The sequence below is a fragment of the Mesoplodon bidens genome (assembly GCF_964165515.1).
Source record: "Mesoplodon bidens genome assembly, chromosome: 18".
In the NCBI taxonomy this organism is placed as follows: Eukaryota; Metazoa; Chordata; class Mammalia; order Artiodactyla; family Ziphiidae; genus Mesoplodon; species Mesoplodon bidens.
The window spans coordinates 38,789,148-38,813,137 of record NC_138175.1 but is presented as its reverse complement, the minus strand read 5'-3'; the positions used below and the strand labels follow the sequence as shown (position 1 = coordinate 38,813,137).

Sequence of the window (23,990 nt, the reverse complement as noted above, 5' to 3'; positions counted from 1 at the left end):
CTTGTAGTTCCAGAACAGAAGTCTCTCAGCCTCCATCTCGTTGTCTCTCTCTCTCTCATACACACACACACACACACACACACAAATGGGGTATGTCAAAGAGACACAGGAGCCAACTGAAAGAGCTCCCAATAGTCAAAGCTGGAACAACTTGAGTAACAAAGTAGCACTGGATAATAACCCAGTCTATAAACTCTCCGTGAGCCCATGCTGATATAAATGAATGACTGAACAAAGAAATAAACGGCCGTGCATGATTCCAAATAATTTGTGTGGCTATTCTGCCCTCAAGAAGTTGAAGCATGACTCTTCACACCTTACGCATGAACTGTGCACAGTGACTTCCTTCCACAGATGACAGTATTGGGGGCGGGGACTAAGTTTACAGCGTAGAAACATGACAAACATTGTCAGCCAGGTGGTGGAGGTTCACGTCAACAGTGACAAGTCACACTGACACCGTGCACCCTGAATACCATGTGAGGACAGTGGCACTTCACTTCTGTGGTCTTCCTCCCCCTCAGATCATAAGAAACATAAGACAAACCCCAGCTGAGGCACATTCTCCAAAATACCTGACCACGGCTTCTCATGACTGTCATCAAAAACAAGGAAAGTCTGGGAAACTGTCACAGCCATGAGGAGCCTAAGGAGATGTGACAACTAAATGTGATGTGGCGTCCTGGGAGGATCCTGGCACAGAAGAGGGACATGAGGTAAAAACTAATGAAATCTGAATGAAGCATGGACTTTAGTTAATAATAATATAGCAATATTGGTTCATTAATGGTAACAAACGTACCATACTCATGTAAGATAAGAATAGGGGAAACTGAGTGTGGGGTATATGGAAATTCTCTATACCATCTTCCCAATTTTTATGCATATCTAAAAACTAGTCTTCTAAGAAAGTTTCTTTAAAAAATTTAAGTTCCAGGGCCCTACCTGCAATGATTCAGATTAGGAAAGTCTGTGGTGGGGTACAGGAATTTGCATTTTTCACAGGGCCCCTAGATGATTACAATGCAGATAATTTGGGGTTGAGAAAACACTGTTTTCTGGGGGTGGAGTTTGGCTGGGGGGAGGTCATTCATAAGAAACCTTTGCCCAACTCTCTTCTTACATTCAGAAATTCTTCTGGACCACACACTTGTGCTTGCCACTGTATTCTGACAGCAGATAAGATGGGGGTGAGTTTGGATAACCACAAACAGTTTGGGTTCCCTGCCCCTCTAAGCAGCACTATTGTAAAAGCTTCCAATAGTTTAAAGCGGTTAAGTTTCAGCTTAATTTCTTACACAGCAATAGATAACGAATATACCACCCGACCATGAAGCCAGAGACTTTCATTTCCAGTGTCATCAGGCTTGACTTGTTATGGAGGGTGGGACCCACACGGTGACAGCAACAGCATGAGTGCTCAGGTCATACGGGGCACCTGCCAATATGCGATTTACGTTTTTCTCATCAAGGCTTCCCTGGTGGCGCAGTGGTTGAGAATCTGCCTGCCAATGCAGGGGACATGGGTTCGAGCCCTGGTCTTGGAAGATCCCACATGCCACGGACCAACTGGGCGCGTGAGCCACAACTACTGACCCTGCGTGTCTGGAGCTTGTGCTCCGCAACGAGAGGCCGTGACGGTGAGAGGCCCGCGCACCGCGATGAAGAGTGGCCCCCGCTCGCCGCAACTAGAGAAAGCCCTCGCACAGAAACCAAGACCCAGCACAGCAAAAAAACAACAACAAAAAGTTAAAGGGTATTCAAAACAAACAAACCAGATATATGGGGGTAGGCATTTTCCATCCCAGTTACAGAATGAGAAAACTGAGACTCAAACAGGGAAAATGACTTGCTCAAGGTGGCAAAGAAGGAAGAAGAGCCAGGCTGTAAATTCTGGTTCATCTGATGCCAGAGTCCTTTCCCCAACCACAGTGACCGCACCGCCTCCAACTCAACTTCCTCCTCTGCTCCTCCTCCCTCCCCGTCTTTTCAGATGGACTGAGCTGAAACCTGGCCCTTCTGTGAAGCCTCCTGACACCACCGTTTGCCCTGCTCCCCTAGCCAGTCCCTCCGAAGGCAGCACACAGTTACAGACACAATCACGCCTTTAAGCCATCAATCCTCTGAGGTGTCCCTCTTCCTCATCTCAGTTAATAGCATCTACGCAGTTGCTCAAACCCCAACCTGCCCTGCCAACCTCCATCTGTCCTTTTCCTTACCAGCTCTCCCTGTGACGTGTGACCCATCAGCACGTCTGAATCTACTTCTAACGTGATCCCTAATCCTTGCGTTTCTGGCCTCTTCACTGCTACTCCAGCCCAGGCCACCATCTCCGCTGAGAGCCTTCCAGCTACTCTCCAGGATTCCCGTCTTGCCGCCCACGGCCCCCACACAGCAGCTAGAGCTTTGCACAGCCTCCCCTGGTTCCCACGGCAGAGTCTGTGCTTTGCTTCACCGGGGCCTGGAAGTGGGTCTCAGCCTCAGCAGCCTCCTCAGTGTGGTTTCCCACCCCCGCGCCATCCACCTGCCAGCGTCTGCCACTCCGTCACTCCCTCGGACTTGGCCCCCTGCTGTACTTTCCTCATGTCACTTTGTGGTGGACACAAGGTCTGACTCCCCAGTGGCCATTTCTGCTTCCTCTTCTTTTCCTGGCAAATGGGATTCCAGTTTGGATCGGGTGACAACAAATTTGAGGGAGCACACTGGTTCTCCCCACTCCTGGAACTGGGGGGAACACAACTTATGCTTTTGTCCTGGAGAGAAATCCTGAGGGTCTGGGATAACGGTGGCCACTTCCCTTTCCACTGCCACGGATCAGTTTAGAAAGAGCACGGGCTACAGTTCTGGCCGAGGACACGTGAGGGGCGTTCTGTTGGGCGCTGCTACAAGCTTTCCTCACTTTTAAAAAGGGGAACAAGGAAGGGAGGGAGCTGCTCTCTGCCCTGCACCCTCCGAAGGTTTGGGTGCTCCGCGTACAAGAGGGGATTCTTGCTGCTGCTGCTGCAGCCGACTTGCAGACGCTGGCCACTGCTGGCAGGCCTTGACTTCACCGTGGAGCCACTGGCACCACCACGTGTCCTGAGAGCTGAAACCTACGCTGACTCCTCTGTTATTACGGCCCAAAGCATATGCACTATAGATATCTAAACTCACCTTTTTGCTGCTTTATCACGCCTACCTTCCCGCTCCTAAAATGTAAGCTCTGTGAGCGGAGGGGCCTGTCCCTCCATCACTATGTCCCCATCACGTGGACTGGGCATTGTCTGGCACAGCTACAGCAGGTGCTTGATAAATGCTGGCTGCATTCATGTATGAGGCTCCTCCAGGGCAGGGACTCAGTCACTGTGGCTTCTGGGAGCGGCAGGGGCTCAAAAGCCTTCGCTGGATCAACAGGCAGGGAAGCCAGAAGACAGCTGCTTTAGAAACCAATTTAATAATATATACAAGGAGAAATGTACAAAAACAACCTAACAAAGGAGATGCAACAGGGCTGGAGGTGCCCGTCCCAACTAGCTGCCCATGCAGAGGGCCGATGCCAGCCCCTAGCTCGCCCTCCTCCTCCTACACTTGGAAGGGCTCCATGGGCCACCTTGCCCTGACGGTGGGATCCACGTGGTCCTGAAGCCGGTGCCACTTCATGTGGGCATTCCGACCCTTGATCTTGCCAAACACCCTGAGGAGGCACCAGAGGACACAGGGGTCAGAGCAGGGGGAGGCGGGTAGCCCTGAGGGGGGCACCCCAGAGGGCTGAGGGCAGGCGGTGTGGGAGCATCCAGGGAAAGGGCGGTACCTCTCACACTTCTGGCAGGGAAAGAAGCCCTGGCCCTTGCTGCTCCCCGGCAGCTCAGGGGTTCGCTTCGAGCTGGTGTTTGGGCTGGAGTTGGGGATGGACTCCCTCCTGTAACTCTCAGTAGTCCTCTGTAATTCGGGGGTTGGAAGGTGGCTGGGTTTCCTCCGAGGGCTACGAGTGACCTGCAGAGGGGGCAGAGGTGATGAAAGGGTGCTGACCGCCCCGCCGCCCTTCTAAGGGAGAAGCAGGTGTCCAGAGCGTCCAGACGTCGCGGGGTGCATCCCCACACCGCCACCCAGCTTGGATGGGCACCGGGCATCCAGATCCGTGCTGAACTCCTGAAGCCCTACCCCGAGACCCTTTACCTTCGCTTCTATCCTGTCTGCTTCACCCAGCTCTCTCTTGACCCTCTTTTCCGGCACTGGGGCTCGGCCGCAGTCAAAATTGATCATTATTTTCTGCGTGTAGTAGTACTCGACACACTGGGCTACTGTTTTTGTCTGGACCTAGTGGAGGAAGACAGAAGCCGGCTAAGGACAGTGCCTCAGGAGCAGCAGTGAGGATGGCCTTGACGCCCTAAATCCCCTCCCCATGGGGCCAGCCGCCACTTTTTGAAAGCCCTCCTGAAACGTCTCTCCCCTACGGCTTGGTATGCTCCTCTGCTACGGGGGACAGAGAATCACAAAGTCCTCCTGGGGATGAAGGAGTTCAGAGAGAAGCCACCAGAGTCAACACCATCTAAGCTCTGCACGTTCTGAGCAACAAGGCTGGCCCAGGAAGGCTTCTCTCCAGGAAAACGCACACAAAGGTACACACGAGGACGCTCACTGTGACATCATGTGGAGCCACATGTCTACCGACTGGGACTAATTAAAGCAGAGTGTCCTTACGTGGTGGATACCTCAGAGCCTTATGCGACAGCTAGGCAGAGCCCTCCAAAAAACTGAAGAGGAAGGAATACTTCCCAACTCAGTCCGTAAGTTCAACATTTCTCTGATACCAAAGCCAGACAAAGATATTACAAGGAAAGAAGGCTACAGACCAATGTCCCTCATGAACATGATGAAAAATTTTAAACAAAACTTTAACGAACAGAATCCAACTATATATATATATATATATATATATAAAGGACAATATACCATGACTAAGTGGAGCTCATCCCAGAAACGTGAGGTTGGTTTAACAATCGAAAATCAATGTAATTCATCGTATTAAACTTAAAAAAGAGAAATCATATGAGCATCTTGATAGGTGCAGAAAAAGCATTTGATACAATCCAATGTCCATTCCTGATGGAAACTCTCAGCACAATAGGAATAGAAGGAACTTCTCTTCAACCTGATCAATGATACCTACAATATCCCTACAGCTAACGGTGGAGTGGTTTCCCCTCAAATATCATGAACAACACAAGGATTTCCACTCTCACCACTTCTACTCAATACTGTACTGGTGGTTCTAGAGTGCAAAAAGGCAAGAAAAAAAGTAAAGGCATCCAGGTTGGAAAGGAAGAAATAAAAGTGTCTTTATTTACAGATGATATGACTGTCTATGTAGAAAATTCAGTGGAATCCACAAAAAAGTTACCAAAACTAGTAAGTTAGTTTGGCAACATTTCAGAACACAAGATCAATATAAAAATCAATTTTATTTCTATACATACTAGCAACAAACCACTGGAAACTGAAATAAAAAAGAACTCTATAACATCATAAAAAACACAAGTACTGGGCTTCCCTGGTGGTGCAGTGGTTGACAGTCCGCCTGTCGATGCAAGGGACACGAGTTCGTGCAACGGTCCTGGAGGGATCCCACGTGCCATGGAGCGGCGGGGCCCGTGAGCCATGGCTGCTGGGCCTGCGCGTCCGGAGCCTGTGCTCCGCGGCGGGAGAGGCCACAATGGTGAGAGGCCCGCATACCGCAAAAAAAAAAAAAACCAAAAACAAAACAGAAAAAAACCAAGCGCTTAGGAATAAATCTGACAAAAAGTATGCAACAACTGTACACTAAAAACTTCAAAACAGTGCTGAAAAATTAAAGATTGAAATCGAGAGATATACCCTGTTCACGAGTCAGAAGACTCAATATTGTTAAGGTAACAACTCTCCCCAGTTGACGTAGAGAGTCAAAAACAGTACCAATCAAGTTCCTAGCAGGAATTTTTATTTTGAAATTGACAAGTTATTTCTAAAATTCATAGGGAATTAAAAAGGATCTAGAATACAAAAAATAACTTTGAAAAAGAATAACAAAGTTGAAGGACTAACATTTTCTAATTTCAAGACTTAGAATAAAGCTACAGTAATAAAGACAGGATGGGGATAGCTTAATAATAGACAAACAGATCAATGGAACAGAATACAGGGTCCAGAAGTAAATGCATATATATATGGCCAACTGATATTTAACAAAGGTACAAAAGCAACTGAGTGGAGAAAGTATGGTCTTTCCAACAAAAGGTATTGGAATAAATATCCATATGCAAAAATGAACTCACCTCGCACCCCATACAAAAATAAACTTACAATGGATCATAAATCTAGAAATAAAACCTAAAACTATAAAACCTCCAGAAGAAAACACAGGGGAAAATCTTTGTGACTTTGGGTTAGGCAAAGATGTCTTAGATACAACACGAAAAGCACACTCTATAAAAGAGAAACTAGTAAGTTATGCTTAAGCAAAATTTAAAACTTTTCTTCAAAAGACACTGTTAGAAGACTGACAAATGGCATAATGGAAGAAAATATTTCCAAAGCATATATGTGGATAAAGGACTGGTGTTCAGAACAAAATACGAACTCCTACAGCTCAATAAAAACACAGACACTCCAATAAAAACAGAGGCAAAAGATATGAACAGACAGCTCACCAGAGAAGGTGCACATATAGCAAAAAAACACAAAGATGCTCAGCATCATTAGTCATTAGGAAAATGGAGTCAGAGGCTACTGTACACTCATTAGAATGGCTAAAATTAAAGAGACTTAGCATACCAAGTGTCGACGAGGGTGTGGAGCAACTGGACCTTTCATAACCGGCTGGTGGGAATGGGAAGTGGTAGAGCCACTTTGGAAAACAGTTTGGCAGTTTCTTAAAAAGTTAAACATACATCTACTATAAGTTACCCTCATTCCCCTCCTAGGTATTTATAATCCCAACCCCGTGTCCGCAAAAAAAAAAAAAAAAAAAACCAGTACATGTCCGTACAAAGACTTGTATGTAAATGTGCAGAGCAGCTTTATCTGTAGTCATCAGTAACTGGAAACCACCAACAGGTGGATGATTAAATGAACGGTGGTCCGTCCACCCAGTGGTATACTCCTCAACAGTAAAGGGATGACCTATGGGTACACACGACAACATAGATGAATCTCAAAATCATTAGGTTGAGTGTAAGAAGCCAGACAAAGCAGATCACATGCTGTATGATTATTCCATTTATATAAACCTCTAGAAAATGCAAACTCATTTAGAGTGACAGAAAGTAGACAAGAGTTGACTAGGGACCCGGGTGGCAGGAAGGAAGGGTTGCAAAGGGGCAGGAGGGAACTTTTGGGGGTGACAGATATTCTCATTATCTTGATTATGGTGGTGGTCTTACAAGTGTATAAATATAAAAAGATTAAATCTTACACTTTGATTATGTGCAATTTTGCGTACATCAAGTTAAAAAAAAGAGCAAACTAATCAGCAGGATATTAAGTATATGATGTCATCCTTTTTTGAGAAAGTGCATATAGGTGTGTAAAATCCGTATGGTCAGTAAATACCTGTCAGGTTATCAATCAGAAGTAGAATTGTGGGGAGGGGCCTGGAGGGCTTTATTTTGAACATGGGATTCATTTCTGTACCGTTTCAGGTTGTTCCAAGCAATGGCATTGTAGTTGTCAACTGTTCACAGCAGGAGCAGAGTATCGCCCCTGACAGGCCCTGCAGTTCTAGCGCCTCGGCCGTGTGAAGGAGCCTTGTCTACACCAGCCGGCCATGTTCGCCTTACCATCTTGTGTATCAAGTAGAAGTCCTTCTTGTAGGCACAGAACGCCTTCTTAAAGAGCCTCTTCTCCATGGAGGTCCAGATGTCCGATCCTATTGGAGAAACGGCCAAGAGGAGGAAGGATGTTTCTCCTTCTGGGACCACAGCCACGGCTGAAGTGCAGACTCCCCTCCTTTTTCAGGCCACCGAGCGCCAATTATATGCCAAGATTTCTGCTAAGCCCCTTACTTGCTTTATCTCACACAATCCTCACAAAAACCTTAGCAGGTAGGGGCTATTACCATCCCCGCTTGACAGGTGCAGCAACTTGAGGCTTCCTCTGGTTAAGAGACTTGCCAAGGGCAGCCGTGGGCCCCTGGTTGCCTGACTCCAACGCTGGAGTGCTCAACTGGGAAACCTGAGCCCACCCCAACCTGGCACCCCCCTTCTGGCCAGGGAGCCCACGAGGGAACCAGTGGAAAGGGGAAGGTTGGATCCAACTAGAGAACAGCACCCACTGAGTCCCCCAGAGAGGACGGGCCCTTCTGGGAGGGCAGGTGTAGGCCCCAAGAGAACTCCGGGAGGCACGTGCAGAGCTTGCCATGGAAACTGACTGGCTCGCAGGGGCCTCAGCCAGGCCAAAACCACGCGGGCAGCCACGCTCGTTACCTGTGTAGTGATAGTTGGCGAGAGGGTGAGTCTGTGGCTTCTGGGGTCCTCTCAGTAAGAGGGTCTCCAGGGCAACCTGGAACGACAGGAGTGGTGGGCAACTCTCTGAGGGAGGGAAGGTGAGGTAGAGGCCCGCCTTCATTCTTTCATTCATTCAGAAAATATGTGCAGCCCTCCCTAAAGCCACCCCTACCCCAGGGCGACTCAAAGTGTGGTCGGTCTGTGGACCGGCCACCAGCTGTGAACCACTTGGGACACATTGCCTACAGCACTAAGCGGACTGTGGAGTGCAGCTGACGTTACCTTTTTCATAGCAAGATTTACTTGATGACCAAACAGTGTGTGGACTTATTCTGGCACAAGCTCCTTATTTCTTCAGGGAGCAGCATTTGGAGAGGCACTGCCCCCGCCCTAACCCATGTTATGGTCCTCATAGCACTAATCATTATCTATCACTTTTAAAATATGTATTTCATGTGCTCACTCTCCTAAAATGTAAGCCCTGCAAAGAGAGGGCATTTGTCTTGCTCAACAGCATAACCCTGGTCAGGACTCGCTATGCAGTTTGCAGGACCCAGCGCAAAATGGAAACACGGGGCCCTGTGCTCACAAACTATTAAGAATTTCAAGATGGTGGCAGCAGAGCATTAAACCAAGAATGGGCCCCTGGGCTGGCCCCAGCCTGATACCATGACATCACCAGGTATCGGGAGGACCCAGTAAATGTGTGCTGATTACTCTGCTGAGCACCCACCACGTGCCAGCCACTGCCTCTCAGCTTGACAAAAAGCACCATGTAGCCCTGACTCTTGGGTCTCCAACTCGGGTGACGTGACTTCCTCTCCCACTACACACAGTTGGACTTCTTCATTTTCTAAACTTCAGGATTGTGAGGAGGGTCCTTGGAGGAGGCAGAGGCATTTCTGTTGCATCAGAGGTTTTCATACACCATTTTTAATCCAAAAGTTCATGTTCAGTAAATAAACCAGATTAATGCAGGCCCTGAGTTGGTCCTGCTAGGCACCGCCTCCCCAGTGCCACGCTGACATGAGGTAACGCCGGAGGAACCCTGGTGCTCTGCTGTCACCCCAGATAAATAACTGATTGAGCCCGTATGTGTGCATTTCCCCTACGTTCAAAAGGTCACCACCACTCCCAAAGCGACCAGGGAGAACGGTGGGTGGCCAGCCTTTGGTTCTCGTGAGCTGCAAAGCCCCAAGTAGAAGGCACGTGTCTTGCGCCTAGAGCCCCTGGCCCTAAGAGAGCAGGGAGCTTCCCACAGCTCCTCTGAGCACCCCTCGCCTGCACCGCACCTGGATGTTGCCCTGGGCTTCATGCAGGCAGTGCAGAGCGAGCTCCAGGTTGGTGCCCCCGCCCGGCATCACGCTGGAGCAGGCCACGTTGAAGAGCTCAGTCACTATTTCCAGCAGGCAGCCCGGCAGCGGGAAGGAGAAGAGACACAGAGGGTCAGCAAGTGCCAGAGAGGAAACCTCCCCAACAGCACAGATGGGGCGGGGGGCTCCTGTCACCATCTCCCTCATCTCTCTGCTAAAAGCAGGCTGAGGGAAGGGAGGGACAAGGAGGATGGGCAGAAACCCTGCTCCTGGCACCCGCTCTGGATGGCCTGCCCAGCTACTGGGTGAGAGGAGAGGTGGGCCAAGGGACTGCAGCACAGCAAAGCAGTCCTGCGCTGAAGGCCAGCTCTGCCCACCCCACCCCCGCCTGGGGATCACTGCTTCTTGGTCAAGGTGAGAACTGGGAGGAGAAAACCCTTGGGGATGGAGGAGGGCCCTCGGGAACCTGGCCCCAAAGTCTCAGCCACCTCTATCCTGTGTTTTCGGGTTGGTCATCACATCTCCCCATGGCTTCCAGACCAGAGTAGCTACATGCTCGTCACTTCCAGCCAGTGATCTGTCCTGGAGCTCTGGGATCTCAGCCTGAAACTGGCTTCCTGTGTTGATGTGTCTGAAATGAGGCCACACACACGGACATAGAGACACATGTGTGTGACCAAGATGGGAAATACAAGAGAGGTGTGCAGTGAGCCCTGCTCACCAGGGCTGTGGAACCCACCTTTTGGCCATCTCTCAGACACAGGGAGTGCTCATCAGCCCAGTAAACACGCGCAGGTATTCCAGAGACCTCTTGAGGGATACTTCCTTCCTTCCTCCAATTTGCTTTATCGCCAGATTTCTGGCTTCACGCGTTCGGGGTCTAGGACAGGGGAGGTATGTGCTGATACCTGGCATTCTTCTGTATCCAAGGTAACATCCAAGCTACAAAAGAGTATCTCATTGTGCCATCATCAATTCTATCTAGAACCCCAGGGTGCTGGGCATTCTGTCCCCAGAGATACAACTATGGTATGTCTGGACAGAAGGAATATTGGGGAAATGCCTGGAAACATCCACCACTTCGCTCCTAGGGAGGCTCTGGATCTAGACCTGACTTTCCCGTGATGAAGGCTCCCTTGGGAAAAACCGACACTGGAATGCAAGGAGGGTAAAAGCATCCCCACATTGCAAGGACCCTCAGGTCCTAAGTCTGTTCCAACTCACGGTTCAGTGCTGATCTTGCTGTTGTCCTTCACCACATAGATGCCAAAAGAGCCGTCCATGTGATCTGGAAAACACCCAAAGAAGAGCCTCAAGAAGACTGGCTACAACTGACCCATGAGGCCCTTTCTGCCTGCCTTTCTAGAGCAGCTAAAAGCAGGCTCTTCAAGATTGCATGGTATACACACACTACTGTATATAAAATAGATAATCAACAAGGACCTACTGTATAGCACAGGGAACTATACTCAATGCTCTGTAATAACCTCTATGGGAAAAGAATCTCAAAAAGAATAGATATGTGAATATGTATAACAAAATCACTTTGCTGTATACCTGAAACTAACACATTGTAAATCAACTCTAATCCAATGTAAAATTGAAAATGACAAAACAAAGATTGCAGGGTATGGAGTTTCCTCAAAAATTAAAAGTAGAACTACCATATCATGCAGCAAACCCACTTCTGGGTACTCATCCAAAAGAACTGCAGTCAAGACCTCAAAAAGATATCTGAACTCCCATGTTCACTCCAGCACCATTCATAATAGCCAAGATGTGGAAACAACCTAAATGTCCACTGACAGATGAGCACATAAAGGAAATGTGACATAAACAGACAATGAAATACCATTTAGCCTTAAAAGGAAATTCTGTAATATGCAACAACATGGATGACCATTGAGGACATTATACTAAGTGACATAAGCCAGTCACAGAAAGAGAAATACTGCATGACTCCACTTATATAACGTACCTAAAGTAGTTGAATTCATATTGATAGAATCAAAGAGTGGAATAGGGGTTACCAGGGGTTGGGGCAGTGGGAAATGGGAGGTTACTAATCAATGGGCATAAAGTTTCAATTAATCAAGCTCTAGAAATCTGCTGTAGAACATTGTACCTATAGTCAACAATACTGTATTGCACACTTACATCTTTGTTAAAAGGGCAGATCACAGATTAACTGTTCACACCACAATAAAATAAAATAAAAAGATTGCATGGAATAGAAAAGGAATCTATGAACTTCCGGGTAAGATGGCGGAAGAGTAAGACGCGGAGATCACCTTCCTTCCCACAGATACACCAGAAATACAGCTACACGTGGAACAACTCCTACAGAACACCTACTGAACGCTGGCCGAAGACCCCAGACCTCCCAAAAGGTTCGTCCCGCACTCCATGCCCCTCCCTCCCGCCCGGCCTGAGTGAGCCAGAGTCCCCGAAGATGCTGCTCCTTTAACCCTGTCCTGTCTGAGCGAAGAACAGACGCCCTCCGGCGACCTACACGCAGAGGCGGGGCCAAATCCAAAGCTGAGACCCAGGAGCTGTGAGAACAAAGAAGAGAAAGGGAAACCTCTCCCAGCAGCCTCAGAAGCAGCGGATTAAAGCTCCACAATCAACTTGATGTACCCTGCATCTGTGGAATACATGAATAGACAACAAATCATCCCAAATTGAGGAGCCAGGAGTCAGTGCTGTGCCTCTGAGGTGGGAGAGCCAACTTCAGGACACTGGTCCACAAGAGACCTCCCAGCTCCACATAATATCAAACGGCGAAAATCTTCCAGAGATCTCCATCTCAACACCAGCACCCAGCTTCACTCAACGACCAACAAGCTACAGTGCTGGACACCCTATGCCAAACAACCAGCAAGACAGGAACACAACGCCACCCATTAGCAGAGAGGTGGCCTAAAATCATAAAAAGTCCGCAGACACCCCAAAACACACCACCAGACCTGGACCTGCCCACCAGAAAGACAAGATCCAGCCTCATCCACCAGAACACAGGCACTAGTCCCCTCCACCAGGAAGCCTACACAACCCACTAAACCAACCTTAGCCACTGGGGACAGACACCAAAAACAACGGGAACTACGAACCTGCAGCCTGCAAAAAGGAGACCCCAAACACAGTAACATAAGCAAAATGAGAAGACAGAAAAACACACAGCAGGAGAAGGAGCAAGATAAAAACCCACCAGACCTAACAAATGAAGAGGTAATAGGCAGTCTACCTGAAAAAGAATTCACAGTAACGATGGTAAAGATGATCCAAGATTCTATTTCCAAGATCCAAAATCTTGGAAATAGAATAGACAAAATGCAAGAAACAGTTAACAAGGACCTAGAAGAACTAAAGATGAATCAAGCATCGATTAAAAACACAATAAATGAAATAAAAAATACTCTAGATGGGATCAATAGCAGAATAACTGAGGCAGAAGAACGGATAAGTGAGGTGGAAGATAAAATAGTGGAAATAACTGCTGCAGAGCAAAATAAAGAGAAAAGAATGAAAAGAACAGAGGACAGTCTCAGAGACCTCTGGGACAACATTAAACGCACCAACATTCGAATTATAGGGGTTCCAGAAGAAGAAGAGAAAAAGAAAGGGACTGAGAAAATATTTGAAGAGATTATAGCTGAAAACTTCCCTAATATGGGAAAGGAAAGAGTTAATCAAGTCCAGGAGGCACAGAGAGTCCCATACAAAATAAATCCAAGGAGAAGTACACCAAGACACAGATTAATCAAACTGTCAAAAATTAAACACAAAGAAATCATATGAAAAGCAGCAAGGCAAAAACAACAAATAACACACAAGGGAATCCCCATCAGGATAACAGCTGATCTCTCAGCAGAAACTCTACAAGCCAGAAGGGAGTGGCAGGACATAATTAAAGTGATGAAGGAGAAAAACCTGCAAACAAGATGACTCTACCCAGCAAGGATCTCATTCAGATTTGATGGAGAAATTAAAACGTTTACAGACAAGCAAAAGCTTGAGAGAGTTCAGCACCACCAAACCAGCTTTACAACAAATGCTAAAGGAACTTCTCTAGGCAAGAAACACAACAGAAGGAAAAGACCTACAATAACGAACCCAAAACAATTAAGAAAATGGGAATAGGAACATACATATCGATAATTACCTTAAATGTAAATGGACTAAATGCTCCCACCAAAAGACACAGATTGGCTGAATGGATACAAAAACAAGACCCATATATATGCTGTCTACAAGAGACCCACTTCAGACCTAGAGACACATACAGACTGAAAGTAAGGGGATGGAAAAAGATATTCCATGCAAATGGAAACCAAAAGAAAGCTGGAGTAGCAATTCTCATATCAGACAAAATAGACTTTAAAATAAAGACTACTACAAGAGACAAAGAAGGACACTACATAACGATCAAGGGATCGATCCAAGAAGAAGATATAACAATTGTAAATATTTATGCACCCAACATAGGAGCACCTCAATACATAAGGCAAATACTAACGGCCATAAAAGGAGAAATCGACAGTAACACACTCATAGTAGGGGACTTTAACACCCCACTTTCACCAATGGACAGATCATCCAAAATGAAAATAAATAAGGAAACACAAGCTTTAAATGATACATTAAACAAGATGGACTTAATTGATATTTATAGGACATTCCATCCAAAAACAACAGAATACACATTTTTCTCAAGTGCTCATGGAACATTCTCCAGGATAGATCATACCTTGGGTCACAAATGAAGCCTTGGTAAATTTAAGAAAACTGAAATTGTATCAAGTATCTTTTCTGACCACAATGCTATGAGACTAGATATCAATTACAGGAAAAGAGCTGTAAAAAATACAAACACATGGAGGCTAAACAATACACTAGTTAATAACGAAGTGATCACTGAAGAAATCAAAGAGGAAATTAAAAAATACCTAGAAACAAATGACAATGGAGACACGACGACCCAAAACCTATGGGATGCAGCAAAAGCAGTTCTAAGAGGGAAGTTTAGAGCAATACAATCCCACCTTAAGAAACAGGAGGGCTTCCCTGGTGGCGCAGTGGTTGAGAGTCCGCCTGCCGATGCAGGGGACACGGGTTCGTGCCGTGGTCCGGGAGGATCCCACGTGCCGTGGAGCGGCTGGGCCTGTGAGCCATGGCCGCTGGGCCTGCGCGTCCGGAGCCTGTGCTCCGCAACGGGAGAGGCCACAACAGTGAGGGGCCCGTGTACCGCAAAAAAAAAAAAAAAAAAAAGAAACAGGAAACATCTCGAATAAACAACCTAACCTTGCACCTAAAGCAATTAGAGAAAGAAGAACAAAAACATCCCAAAGTTAGCAGAAGGAAAGAAATCATAAAAATCAGATCAGAAATAAATGAAAAAGAAATGAAGGAAACGATAGCAAAGATCAATAAAACTAAAAGCTGGTTCTTTGAGAAGGTAAACAAAATTGATAAACCATTAGCCAGACTCATCAAGAAAAAAAGGGAGAAGACTCAAATCAATAGAATTAGCAATGAAAAAGGAGAAGTAACAACTGACACTGCAGAAGTACAAAAGATCATGAGAGATTACTATAAGCAACTCTATGCCAATACAATGGACAACCTGGAAGAAATGGACAAACTCTTAGAAATGCACAACCTGCCAAGACTGAATCAGGAAGAAATAGGAAATAGGAACAGACCAATCACAAGCACTGAAATTGAAACTGTGATAAAAAATCTTCCAACAAACAAAAGCCCAGACCAGATGGCTTCACAGGCGAATTCTACCAAGCATTTAGAGAAGAGCTAACACCTATCCTTCTCAAACTCTTCCAAAATAGAGCAGAGGGAGGAACACTCCCAAACTCATTCTACGAGGCCACCATCACCTTGATACCAAAACCAGACAAGGATGTCACAAAGAAAGAAAACTACAGGCCAATATCACTGATGAACATAGATGCAAAACTCCTCAACAAAATACTAGCAAACAGAATCCAACAGCACATTAAAAGGATCATACACCATGATCAAGTGGGGTTTATTCCAGGAATGCAAGGATTCTTCAGTATACGCAAATCAATCAACGTGATACACCATATTAACAAATTGAAGGAGAAAAACCATACGATCATCTCAATAGATGCAGAGAAAGCTTTCGACAAAATTCAACACCCATTTATGATAAAAACCCTGCAGAAAGTAGGCATAGAGGGAACTTTCCTCAACATAATAAAGGCCATATATGACAAACCCACAGCCAGCATCGTCCTCAATGGTGAAAAACTGAAACCATTTCCACTAAGATCAGGAACAAGACAAGGATGCCCACTCTCACCACTCTTAGTCAACATAGTTTTGGAAGTTTTAGCCACAGCAATCACAGAAGAAAAGGAAATAAAAGGAATCCAAATCGGAAAAGAAGAAGTAAAGCTGTCACTGTTTGCAGATGACATGATACTATACATAGAGAATCCTAAAGATGCTACCAGAAAACTACTAGAGCTCATCAATGAATTTGGTAAAGTTGCACGATACAAAATTAATGCACAGAAATCTCTGGCATTCCTATATACTAATGATGAAAAATCTGAAAGTGAAATCAAGGAAACACTCCCATTTACCACTGCAACAAAAAGAATAAAATATCTAGGAATAAACCTACCTAAGGAGACAAAAGACCTGTATGCAGAAAATTATAAGACACTGATGAAAGAAATTAAAGATGATACAAATAGATGGAGAGATGTACCACGTTCTTGGATTGGAAGAATCAACATTGTGAAAATGACTCTACTACCCAAAGCAATCTACAGATTCAATGCAATCCTTATCAAACTACCACTGGCATTTTTCACAGAACTAGAACAAAAAATTTCACAATTTGTATGGAAACACAAAAGACCCCGAATAGCCAAAGCAATCTTGAGAACGAAAAATGGAGCTGGAGGAATCAGGCTCCCTGACTTCAGACTATACTACAAAGCTACAGTAATCAAGACAGTATGGTACTGGCACAAAAACAGAAGGATAGATCAATGGAACAGGATAGAAAGCCCAGAGATAAACCCACGGACATATGGTCACCTTATCTTTGATAAAGGAGCCAGGAATGTACAGTGGAGAAAGGACAGTCTCTTCAATAAGTGGTGCTGGGAAAACTGGACAGGGACATGTACAAGTATGAGATTAGATCACTCCCTAACACCATACACAAAAATAAGCTCAGAATGGATTAAAGACCTAAATGTAAGGCCAGACACTATCAAACTCTTAGAGGAAAACATAGGCAGAACACTCTATGACATAAATCACAGCAAGATCCTTTTTGACCCACCTCCTAGAGAAATGGAAATAAAGACAAAAATAAACACATGGGACCTAATGAAACTTCAAAGCTTTGGCACAGCAAAGGAAACCATAAACAAGACCAAAAGACAACCCTCAGAATGGGAGAAACTAGTTGCAAATGAAGCAACTGACAAAGGATTAATCTCCAAAATTTATAAGCAGCTCATGCAGCTCAATAACAAAAAAACAAACAACCCAATCCAAAAATGGGCAGAAGACCTAAATAGACATTTCTCCACAGAAGATATACAGACTGCCAACAAACACATGAAAGGATGCTCAACATCTTTACTCATTAGAGAAATGCAAATCAAAACTACAATGAGATATCATCTCGCACCAGTCAGAATGGCCATCATCAAAACATCTAGAAACAATAAATGCTGGAGAGGGTGTGGAAAAAAGGGAACACTCTTGCACTGCTGGTGGGAATGTGAATTGGTACAGCCACTATGGAGAACGGTATGGAGGTTCCTTAAAAAACTACAAATAGAACTACCATATGACCCAGCAATCCCACTACTGGGCATATACCCTGAGGAAACCATAATTCAAAAAGAGACATGTACCAAAATGTTCATAGCAGCCCTATTTACAATAGCCCGGAGATGGAAACAACCTAAGTGTCCATCATCGGATGAATGGGTAAAGAAGATGTGGCACATATATACAATGGAATATTACTCAGCCATAAAAAGAAATGAAATTGAGCTAGTTGTAATGAGGTGGATGGACCTAGAGTCTGTCATACAGAGTGAAGTAAGTCAGAAAGAGAAAGACAAATACTGTATGCTGACACATATATATGGAATTTAAGAAAAAAAAATGTCATGAAGAACATAGGGGTAAGACAGGAATAAAGACACAGACCTACTTGAGAATGGACTTGAGGATATGGGGAGGGGGAAGGGTAAGCTGTGACAAAGTGAAAGAGCGGCATGGACATATATACACTACCAAACGTAAGGTAGATAGCTAGTGGGAAGCAGCCGCATAGCACAGGGAGATCAGCTCGGTGCTTTGTGACCGCCTGGAGGGGTGGGATAGGGAGGGTGGGAGGGAGACGCGAAAGGGAGGGGATATGGGAACATATGTATATGTATAACTGATTAAATTTGTTATAAAGCAAAAAATTTTAAAAAAATAAAAAAAAGAGAAAGAATTTGCAAATCATGTATCTGATAAGGGACTATGTATATTTCTGTATCTGTGATACATAATGAACTCTCACAGCTCAAAAATAAAATCACAACCCAATTTAAAAATGGGCAAAGACTCTGAAGAGACACTTATCCAAAGAGGATATACAAATGGCCAATAAACACATTAAAAGATGCTCAGGAGTATTAGCCATCAGGGAAAAGCAAATTAAACCATAATAAGATTATCATTTCCCACCCACTAAGGTGGCTGTAATCAAAAGAACCAACTGGACAATAACAGGTGTTGGTGAGGATGCAGAGAAACTGGAGGCCTCATACACTCTGGGTAGGGATATAAAACAGCACAGCTTTTTGGAAAAGTCTGGCACTTCCTCCAATAGAATTACCCTAGAGCCCAGCAATTCCGCTCCTAGGTATTTCCCAAGAGAAATGAAAACATGTGTCTAAACAATAATCTGTACACAAATGTTCATAGCACCGTTATCACAATGGCCAAGAAGTGAAAACAACCCACATATCTGTCAGCTGATGAATGGATAAATAAAATACGGTGTATCCATACAATGAACAACTTACCAGCGATAAAAAGGAGTGAAGTTCTGACCCGTGCTACAGCACAGAGGAATCTGAGAACATCATGTGAAGTGAAAGAAGCAAAAGACACCAAAGGCCAGGCAGCATTAGGATTCCAATCACATGAAGTGTCCAGAAGAGGCAAATCCATGGAGACAGAAGGTAGATGCATGGTTGACAGGGGCTGGGAGGGTTGGAGAGATTGTGGGTGACAACCAAGGGTGTGGGGTTTCTTTCTACGGTGATGAAAGTGTTTTGGCAAAGAGTGGCAATGGGTGCACAACCTCGTAAACAAACTGGATGGTGCACTTCAAGATGGCGAATTAGATGACACGTGAATATTAAAGCTGTGAAAAAAAAGAGGAGGAGGTAGCTGTGGTGTGACAGGAAAGATGCTGGACCTCAGAACATCACGAAGAGATGTGGCCAAGCTCTCTGCGACCAGGACTTCATGGGCACGATGTGGGAGGACCCAAGCTGCTCCAAAAGGGCGGACCGGCGCCAGGCTTGCAGCAAGGGCCAAGTCGGACTTACGGACCTGTGAATCACCACCAGAATAGATACAGCATTTCACGTACAAATATCAAGGGCAAAGGAGCTCTGCCTTTACATGCTCTGAAGAAGTGAAGGAGGCAAATCCAAAAGGAAGCAAAAGGCAGAAAGAAAGCAAATAGCAAAAGTTTAGTGAAGAAACATGATGCAAAGTGTCTCTGACAACTCTAAAGCCCTGTTCTGTTGTGTGTGTGTGTTGCAGAGTGGAGGGTGATGGGAGGAACCATCACTTCTCTGGACCTTCATTCCCCCCTCTGTAAACAAACTGCATCTGAGGATTTGCTGAGGTTAAATACAGTGCCTGGACAAGTCAGAAACACGGACACAGGTAAGGACGAGACTCTGCCTCCCGCACAGTCAGCTCCCGTGAGAGGGCCCTGGTACCTGGATCCTGTTGAATATCATCCGCTTGGACTTGGAGTCCCACGGAGGATCCTCTGGAGGTCTGGCCAACGACGAGAACGAGGCCATGGCTACCTGGCTTGGAGAAGCCGCACAGCACATATCCATTTTCACCTTCTCCTTCCGGAAGCCTGAAAAGTGCTGGGCCCTGGAGTTGCCAGAGATGAGCCTGTATCCTCGGCCCTTGGAGCAGGCCGGGCCCTCTTCACCTTTTGTGGCCCCGGAAGCCATGCGATTCTCAGCCTGAGCCTGCTTCCGTGGGAGGTGGGCTCTGGATGGCTCCTCTCCTCCTAACTGGGTCTGTCGCAGCGCCCCGGGGGAGAAGATGTCCCACAGGCCCAAGGTCCCTTTCGAGGATCTCAACTGCTTGGCCAGAGAGGAGATGTCTGGCTTCCCAGGAGGGTCCAGGGACGACACTGTGAGGGCAGGTGGAGCAGCAGCCACTTTTGGTCTTCCCTTTGTGTCCTGGCTCACTCTGCTGGGGGAGGCCTCTGTGGGGAAAGCAGGTTTGGATTTTCTCCTGCGGGTTAGGGATCCCTCTGGCTCAGGGTTCATGGGGCCAGCATGGAGAGAGTCAACAGTGTGCGCCATAGGCGGGGGCTACTGTAGCCACAGCCCCTGCAGTGACTTCAGGGCAATTTGCTTGCCGTCGGGTGTGGGAAGCTGGGAGGAGGCGGCGGCACCTGGGTGTGGGAGGAGATCCGCTGGGACTTGGTGATCATCTGGAACACCTGCATCTGCTCGTGGCTCACCAGAGACTCCTGAGACCTCAGGAACAGCTGCCGGAAGAGCGGCATGGCATCCGATGGGAGGCCGCTGGACTTTGGGCTGCCCTGGGGGCCAGGCTCACCAGGGTTCTGCCACGAGGAGTCGCAGTCGAACTTGCGCCTCTTGGAAGCCCAGGAGTCGTCTTCCCCGCTGATGCTGACATATCTGGGGTCACCCAAGGCCTCCCCTGGTGCCTTCAGGAGCGTGGGAGGGAAGGGCGGCCTCCCCTGGTGCCTTCAGGAGCGTGGGAGGGAAGGGCGGCATGGCCTCCAGACCGGTGCCCCGGCTGGGGGAGGGCTCCCCCGCAGGGGAGTCGCTGCTGAGCCCGGGGCCAGGCTCGGAGCCCTCCTGGGACGGCACTGCAGAGGGCTTGTGGACGACAAACATACTGTTTCCTTTGCTCGTAGGGCAGCCCGACAGGTTTCAGAGCCACTGGAAACTGTGGTTTGATGGCTGGGAACTGGCGGGGACAGTCTGGCTATGGAACAGAGGTAGGCAGGCGGGCAGGAGAGCGCCCTCGGGCCAGCCCTCCAGGGATGGTGGGGGCTGGAGCAGGGGCAGCTTCGGCTCAGCTGGGTTGGGCCGCCGTTCTCCACTGCCCACGAGTGGATGGCTGTGAACACGTCCGTGCCCGGCTCCATCTGTGGCCAGTGCAGGGAGCAGTAGTCGCAGTAGCTCTTGCTGCAGCCCTGCGCACTGCACACAAAGGGCTTGGTCTTCTGGTGGGTGAGCGTGTGCCCAGTCCTGGAATCACATGAGGAGAAAGTTAGTGGGTGTCTCGGCGTGGGTCACTAACTGCAGGAACCCAGGCGTGTCCCCAGGGGGCAGCAGCATCACAACTCAGAAACTGTGCTCAGACCCTATGAGGAAAGACCCCTGCTATGGCCAAAGCCCTCTGGAAGGGGGAGCTCTTACCCTCACCCCTAAGCAAACCCCTAATCTGAGATTTAAAAAATCAGTGGGAGTCAAGTCAGAGTTCCCCAAAGTGGGTTCCTAAGGAACACCAGTCTCCAGAGTTGCTCCCTGAGGACTTGGGCTCAGCTGGCAAATAAGTTTGGGAAAAACACTCTTTACTTCTTGGAGGTTCCTAGGAGCAAACTGAAAAGCCACAGAGCAGATAAAGAGAGATCTGTTGAACTTTCCATGTCTCTCAAACTTATTTGCCCACAAAACCATTTTTTTAAATAGACCCGTTTAGCATCCCCGAGAACCAGACAACCAGAGTTCTGGGAACGCACTTGAGGACATGCTAACTTGGGGATGATCCTTCCTTGAACAAAGGAGTCTTTGCCTTCCCACAGGAGTCCTCTAGACAGTGACCTGGGAGCCCCACAGCAAAAGAAAAAAAAAAAGAAAAAGAAAAAGGCAAATTTGCCTATAATTTCTGCAAATATAAAAGAATGCAAGTATGTATTATATTTACATCATACTTATACCTGCATTAACATATTATAAACAAATGGGTAAATCACCTTCTGGGTTCCCAACAATCCTACTCCGGATGGTTCTAATCAATGGGACCCAGTAAATAATGAAACCCTTTCCCAAACGTGGACCCTTGGCCTCCATCTGAGGGAAGCAGCAGAGAGGGCATCCGGAGACCCACTTTCTATCCCTAACTATTACCAGCTTGTGACAGGAGTAAATCATTTCCCATCCTTAATGGCGAGAGGGGAGAGGATACAATGAAAGCGGGATCCATCAAAGCGTCAGTAAAGGCTGGGAGAGCTGTAAACATGCAAGGGATCGTCCTCTCCCACGTACCAGTCTCTCAGTTTGAAAGTCTGTCTCTCCTCCCTCGGCAGCAAGAAAAGCTTATCATTTCTAAGACATGAAGAACAAATGGAATTCTGCTCCTCTTACACTGACCTTGCTTTTTAAAGTCAAGTATAAACAAAAACAGTTAATAAAAGGGGTAATTTAAAAAGGAAAAAAAAAGAGTGAACTCTCCATTGCCATGTTCTAGAAACAGGCATCGCAGAACCCCTTACGCCCTGGTGTTATCCCAACGTATATTCCTCATGGAGTGCATATCTGTTCTGCTCAGACACCTACCAGGGACTCTGAAAATTTCTCTACACAGTTAGCCAAACTCCCTCCATGACAAAATTGCCTCTGGAGTGTGTTTTTAAAGCACAAGGGTCCTGTCTGCAAATCGCAGCGGCATTCTCCTCACTGGAGTGAATCTGGAGGCTGGGGAGGGCGGGCTGTCCAGGGCAGTGTAGGCCCTGCCCCCCCCAAACACTGGCCGTGGAAGGAGAACAGGTTGCACACACCTGGGACACCCGACGGTGGCGGGCGGTGCAGGTGGATGGGAGGGGATGCAAAAGAACCGGGAACATGCCCAGCCCCCAGCAGCCCCCTGAACAGACATCCCGACCAGACTCCTACATACAGGTGGTCCTGACGCTTAAAGGCCTTGCTGAAGATTTTGCACACGTGTCTCCTCTCCTGGCTGTGCATCAGGTAGTGCTTGCTGAGAGAACTGGCGCTGCTGAACACCTTTCCGCAGAGGCTGCAGTCCAGGAGTGGGTTCTGAGGGGACCTGTGCTGCCGCTTTCCTTTCCTTGTGCTCCCAGACGTGGCCCTGCCTCCTTCGTTAGCCTCTTTGGGCACCTTGAGCACGCCTAGCCCCAGGTCTAGACAGAGGGAGAAAGCATAGGTTATGACATCCGGGGACATCGGAGCCCGGGCGCAAGCACTCTACCACCCTCGGACCAACTTCAGCAGCTGAGTCCAACTCAGGGAGTTGGCCGAGAACCCCAACTTCAGCAGCCGCACTCGCAGAGAAGACCAGGCTTAGCACCAGGTGAGGGGGAGAAGGGACCCTGGTCAGGCCACCCCTCCAGGGCGGCACCCAATCTTCAAGCCACACTTGGGGGGTAAGGGAGGGGACAGCAACAGTCTGAGTGCTTCCAGGACAGAGTGACTCAACAGGCAGGACTTCATGACGGTAACATCAACAGCACACTTGCAAGTGCAATCCAGAAATGCACAATGCAAAATCTTAGAAAAGTTTAAGTCCTTTCTCCCAGCCAATTCCACTCTGGGTTTTTTAATTAAGCAAATTAAGGCAGATCTGTACAAATTAACGGAGATCTTGCAGTGAACTGCAAGCGAGTTAACTGCAGCATTGTTTTTCCTGGTGAAATGTGAGAAACCACCTAATAACTGACACGAGGGCAGGTGGGTGACTGCATTCTGGTCTCAATGGTCTATGGCGCAGGCATTTAAGATACAACTGTAGGAAAATATCCGATGACGTGAAAGGATGTTCATGCCATACCACTAAGTGCTGTGCCACTAACAAGAGGATTGCTGAAAAACCGAATGATCTAGTCTTTAGAAGGGACAAATAAATTTGAATACAAACAAACAGAATGGGATTGATTGGTAGGATCATGGAT

The 23,990-nt window shown here is 47.1% G+C and overlaps 1 pseudogene across 1 annotated transcript; it reads right to left on the bottom strand.

Annotated features, from left to right (window-relative positions):
• Positions 1 to 2,537: 2,537 nt before the first annotated feature.
• On the bottom strand, positions 2,538 to 23,427 carry LOC308605734 (zinc finger protein 541-like; annotated as a pseudogene). The gene is made up of 11 exons: positions 22,979 to 23,427; positions 19,798 to 21,327; positions 19,396 to 19,399; positions 10,997 to 11,060; positions 10,261 to 10,403; positions 9,752 to 9,855; positions 8,439 to 8,514; positions 7,794 to 7,882; positions 4,156 to 4,296; positions 3,791 to 3,972; positions 2,538 to 3,673 (listed from the first exon to the last, which is right to left on the bottom strand). The product of its transcript is annotated as a zinc finger protein 541-like (transcript).
• Positions 23,428 to 23,990: the final 563 nt, after the last annotated feature.